Here is a 5,729-nt window from a genome sequence, read left to right on the forward strand (position 1 = left end):
CTGGTCCTGTGAGTGCAGTTTGTGTTTGTGATGTCACTTGTGGCTGAGTGCCTGACAGGCCAGTGCTGGTCCTGTGGGTGTAGTTTGTGATTTTGAGGTCAGTTGTGGCTGAGTGCCTGATAGGCCAGTGCTGGTGGTGTGAGTGCAGTTTGTGGTTGTGATGTCTGTTGTGGCTGAGTGCCTGATAGGCCAGTGCTGGTGAAGTGGGTGCAGTTTGTGTTTGTGAGGTTACTTGTGGCTGAGTGCCTGACAGGCCAGTGCTGGTCCTGTGGGTGCAGTGTGTGCTTGTGAGGTCACTTGTGGCTGAGTGCCTGATAGGCCAGTGCTGGCTATGTGAGTGCCTTTTGTGTTTGTGATGTCTGTTGTGGCTGAGTGCCTGATAGGCCAGTGCTGGTTACGTGGGTGCAGTTTGTGTTTGTGATGTCACTTGTGGCTGAGTGCCTGATAGGCCAGTGCTGGTGATGTGAGTGCAGTTTGTGTTTGTGATGTCACTTGTGGCTGAGTGCCTGAAGGGCCAGTACTGGTCCTGTGGGTGCAGTTTGTGGTTGTGATGTCTGTTGTGGCTGAGTGCCTGATAGGCCAGTGCTGGTGAAGTGGGTGCAGTTTGTGTTTGTGAGGTTACTTGTGGCTGAGTGCCTGACAGGCCAGTGCTGGTCCTGTGGGTGCAGTGTGTGCTTGTGAGGTCACTTGTGGCTGAGTGCCTGATAGGCCAGTGCTGGCTATGTGAGTGCCTTTTGTGTTTGTGATGTCTGTTGTGGCTGAGTGCCTGATAGGCCAGTGCTGGTTACGTGGGTGCAGTTTGTGTTTGTGATGTCACTTGTGGCTGAGTGCCTGATAGGCCAGTGCTGGTGATGTGAGTGCAGTTTGTGTTTGTGATGTCACTTGTGGCTGAGTGCCTGAAGGGCCAGTACTGGTCCTGTGGGTGCAGTTTGTGGTTGTGATGTCAGTTGTGGCTGAGGGCCTGACAGGCTAGTGCTGGTCAGGTGTGTGCAGTTTCTGTTTGTGATGTCACTTGTGGCTCAGTGCCTGATAGGCCAGTGCTGGCTATGTGAGTGCAGTTTCTGGTTGTGATGTCACTTGTGGCCCAGTGCCTGATAGGCCAGTGCTGGTGAAGTGGGTGCAGTTTGTGTTTGTGAGGTCACTTGTGGCTGAGTACCTGACAAGCCAGTGCTGGTACTGTGGGTGCAGTTTGTGTGTGTGATGTCACTTGTGGCTGAGTGCCTGATAGGCCAGTGCTGGTCAGGTGGGTGCAGTTTGTGTTTGTGAGGTCACTTGTGGCTGAGTGCCTGACAAGCCAGTGCTGGATTTGTGAGTGCAGTTTGTGGTTGTGAGGTCACTTGTGTCTCACAGCCTGATAGGCCAGTGCTGGCTGTGTGAGTGCAGTTTGTGTTTGTGATGTCACTTGTGGCTGAGTGCCTGATAGGCCAGTGCTGGAGTTGTGGCTGCAGTTTGTGGTTGTGAGGTCACTTGTGGCTCAGTGCCTGATAGGCCAGTGCTGGTCCTGTGAGTGCAGTTTGTGTTTGTGAGGTCACTTGTGGCTGAGTGCCTGATAGTCCAGTGCTGGTCACGTGGGTGCAGTTTGTTGCTGTGAGGTCACTTGTGGCTGAGTGCCTGACAAGCCAGTGCTGATCCTGTGGGTGCAGTTTGTGATTGTGATGTCACTTGTGGCTGAGTGCCTGATAGGCCAGTGCTGGTCACGTGGGTGCAGTTTGTGTTTGTGATGTCACTTGTGGCTGAGTGCCTGATAGGCCAGTGCTGGTCACATGGGTGCAGCTTGTTGCTGTGAGGTCTCTTGTGCCTGAGTGCCTGATAGGCCAGTGCTGGTCCTGTGGCTGCAGTTTGTGGTTGTGATGTCACTTGTGGCTGAGTGCCTGATAGGCCAGTGCTGGATTTGTGAGTGCAGTTTGTGTTTGTGAGGTCACTTGTGGCTGAGTGCCTGATAGGCCAGTGCTGGTCCTGTGAGTGCAGTTTGTGTTTGTGATGTCACTTGTGGCTGAGTGCCTGATAGGCCAGTGCTGGTCAGGTGGGTGCAGTTTTTGTTTGTGATGTCAGTTGTGGCTGAGTGCCTGATAGGCCAGTGCTGGTCCTGTGCGTACAGTTTGTGTGTGTGATGTCACTTGTGGCTGAGTGCCTGATAGGCCAGTGCTGGTCCTGTGGCTGCAGTTTGTGTTTGTGAGGTCACTTGTGGCTGAGTGCCTGACAAGCCAGTGCTGATCCTGTGGGTGCAGTTTGTGATTGTGAGGTCACTTGTGGCTGAGTGCCTGATAGGCCAGTGCTGGTCCTGTGGGTGCAGTTTATGTTTGTGAGGTCACTTGTGGCTGAGTGCCTGATAGGCCAGTGCTGGCTATGTGAGTGCAGTTTGTGTTTGTGATGTCACTTTTGGCTGAGTGCCTGATAGGCCAGTGCTGGTCCTGTGGGTGCAGTTTGTGTTTGTGATGTCACTTGTGGCTGAGTGCCTGATAGGCCAGTGCTGGTCCTGTGGGTGTAGTTTGTGATTTTGAGGTCAGTTGTGGCTGAGTGCCTGATAGGCCAGTGCTGGTGGTGTGAGTGCAGTTTGTGGTTGTGAGGTCACTTGTGGCTGAGTGCCTGATAGGCCAGTGCTGGTCCTGTGGGTGCAGTTTGTGTTTGTGAGGTCAGTTGTGGCTGAGTGCCTGATAGGCCAGTGCTGGTGAAGTGGGTGCAGTTTGTGTTTGTGATGTCACTTGTGGCTGAGTGCCTGATAGGCCAGTGCTGGCTATGTGAGTGCAGTTTGTGGTTGTGATGTCACTTGTGGCTCAGTGCCTGATAGGCCAGTGCTGGCTATGTGAGTGCAGTTTCTGGTTGTGAGGTCACTTGTGGCTGAGTGCCTGATAGGCCAGTGCTGGTGAAGTGGGTGCAGTTTGTGTTTGTGATGTCACTTGTGGCTGAGTGCCTGATAGGCCAGTGCTGGTGAAGTGGGTGCAGTTTGTTGCTGTGACGTCACTTGTGGCTGAGTGCCTGATAGGCCAGTGCTGCCTATGTGAGTGCAGTTTGTGTGTGTGATGTCACTTGTGGCTGAGTGCCTGATAGGCCAGTGCTGGCTATGTGAGTGCAGTCTGTGTTTGTGATGTCACTTGTGTCTCACAGCCTGATAGGCCAGTGATGGCCGTGTGAGTGCAGTTTGTGTTTGTGATGTCACTTGTGGCTCAGTGCCTGATAGGCCAGTGCTGGTCCTGTGGGTGCAGTTTGTGTTTGTGATGTCACTTGTGGCTGAGTGCCTGATAGGCCAGTGCTGGAGTTGTGGCTGCAGTTTGTGTTTGTGATGTCACTTGTGGCTGAGTGCCTGATAGGCCAGTGCTGGTCCTGTGAGTGCAGTTTGTGTTTGTGAGGTCACTTGTGCCTCAGTGCCTGATAGTCCAGTGCTGGTCACGTGGGTGCAGTTTGTTGCTGTGAGGTCACTTGTGGCTGAGTGCCTGACAAGCCAGTGCTGGTCCTGTGAGTGCAGTTTCTGTTTGTGAGGTCACTTGTGGCTCAGTGCCTGATAGGCCAGTGCTGGTCCTGTGCGTACAGTTTGTGTGTGTGATGTCACTTGTGGCTGAGTGCCTGATAGGCCAGTGCTGGTCCTGTGGCTGCAGTTTGTGTTTGTGAGGTCACTTGTGGCTGAGTGCCTGATAGGCCAGTGCTGGCTATGTGAGTGCAGTTTGTGTTTGTGATGTCTGTTGTGGCTGAGTGCCTGATAGGCCAGTGCTGGTCCTGTGAGTGCAGTTTGTGTTTGTGAGGTCACTTGTGGCTGAGTGCTTGATAGGCCAGTGCTGGTCACGTGGCTGCAGTTTGTGTGTGTGATGTCTGTTGTGGCTGAGTGCCTGATAGGCCAGTGCTGGTCCTGTGGGTGTAGTTTGTGATTTTGAGGTTAGTTGTGGCTGAGTGCCTGATAGGCCAGTGCTGGTTACGTGGGTGCAGTTTGTGTGTGTGATGTCACTTGTGGCTGAGTGCCTGACAAGCCAGTGCTGATCCTGTGGGTGCAGTTTGTGATTGTGAGGTCACTTGTGGCTGAGTGCCTGATAGGCCAGTGCTGGTCCTGTGGGTGCAGTTTATGTTTGTGAGGTCACTTGTGCCTCAGTGCCTGATAGGCCAGTGCTGGTCCTGTGGGTGCAGTTTGTGTTTGTGATGTCACTTGTGGCTGAGTGCCTGATAGGCCAGTGCTGGTGAAGTGGGTGCAGTTTGTGTTTGTGAGGTCAGTTGTGGCTGAGTGCCTGATAGGCCAGTGCTGGTCAGGTGGGTGCAGTTTGTGTTTGTGATGTCACTTGTGGCTCAGTGCCTGATAGGCCAGTGCTGGCTATGTGAGTGCAGTTTGTGTGTGTGATGTCACTTGTGGCTGAGTGCCTGATAGGCCAGTGCTGGATTTGTGAGTGCAGTTTGTGTTTGTGAGGTCACTTGTGTCTCACAGCCTGATAGGCCAGTGCTGGCTGTGTGAGTGCAGTTTGTGTTTGTGATGTCACTTGTGGCTGAGTGCCTGATAGGCCAGTGCTGGTCCTGTGGCTGCAGTTTGTGGTTGTGAGGTCACTTGTGGCTCAGTGCCTGATAGTCCAGTGCTGGTCACGTGGGTGCAGTTTGTGGTTGTGAGGTCACTTGTGGCTGAGTGCCTGATAGTCCAGTGCTGGTCACGTGGGTGCAGTTTGTGGTTGTGAGGTCACTTGTGGCTGAGTGCCTGATAGGCCAGTGCTGACTATGTGAGTGCAGTTTGTGTTTGTGAGGTCACTTGTGGCTGAGTGCCTGACAAGCCAGTGCTGGTGAAGTGGGTGCAGTTTGTGATTGTGAGGTCACTTGTGGCTGAGTGCCTGATAGGCCAGTGCTGGTTACGTGGGTGCAGTTTGTGTTTGTGATGTCACCTGTGGCTCAGTGCCTGATAGGCCAGTGCTGGTCCTGTGGCTGCGGTTTGTGTTTGTGATGTCTGTTGTGGCTGAGTGCCTGATAGGCCAGTGCTGGAGTTGTGGCTGCAGTTTGTGTTTGTGATGTCACTTGTGGCTGAGTGCGTGATAGGCCAGTGCTGGTCCTGTGAGTGCAGTTTGTGGTTGTGATGTCACTTGTGGCCCAGTGCCTGATAGGCCAGTGCTGGTGAAGTGGCTGCAGTTTGTGTTTGTGATGTCACTTGTGGCTGAGTGCCTGATAGGCCAGTGCTGGTCCTGTGAGTGCAGTTTGTGTTTGTGAGGTCACTTGTGGCTGAGTGCCTGATAGGCCAGTGCTGGTCCTGTGAGTGCAGTTTGTGTTTGTGATGTCACTTGTGGCTGAGTGCCTGACAGGCCAGTGCTGGTCCTGTGGGTGTAGTTTGTGATTTTGAGGTCAGTTGTGGCTGAGTGCCTGATAGGCCAGTCCTGGCTATGTGAGTGCAGTTTGTGTGTGTGATGTCACTTGTGGCTGAGTGCCTGACAGGCCAGTGCTGGTCCTGTGGGTGCAGTTTGTGTTTGTGATGTCACTTTTGGCTGAGTGCCTGATAGGCCAGTGCTGGTGAAGTGGGTGCAGTTTGTGTTTGTGATGTCTGTTGTGGCTGAGTGCCTGATAGGCCAGTGCTGGTCCTGTGGGTGCAGTTTGTTATTTTGAGGTCACTTATGCCTGAGTGCCTGATAGGCCAGTGCTTATCCTGTGGGTGCAGTTTGTTATTTTGAGGTCACTTGTGCCTGAGTGCCTGATAGGCCAGTGCTGGCTATGTGAGTGCAGTTTGTGTTTGTGATGTCACTTGTGGCTGAGTGCCTGACAAGCCAGTGCTGATCCTG

The sequence above is a fragment of the Apteryx mantelli genome, chromosome 20 (genome assembly GCF_036417845.1).
Source record: "Apteryx mantelli isolate bAptMan1 chromosome 20, bAptMan1.hap1, whole genome shotgun sequence".
In the NCBI taxonomy this organism is placed as follows: domain Eukaryota; kingdom Metazoa; phylum Chordata; class Aves; order Apterygiformes; family Apterygidae; genus Apteryx; species Apteryx mantelli.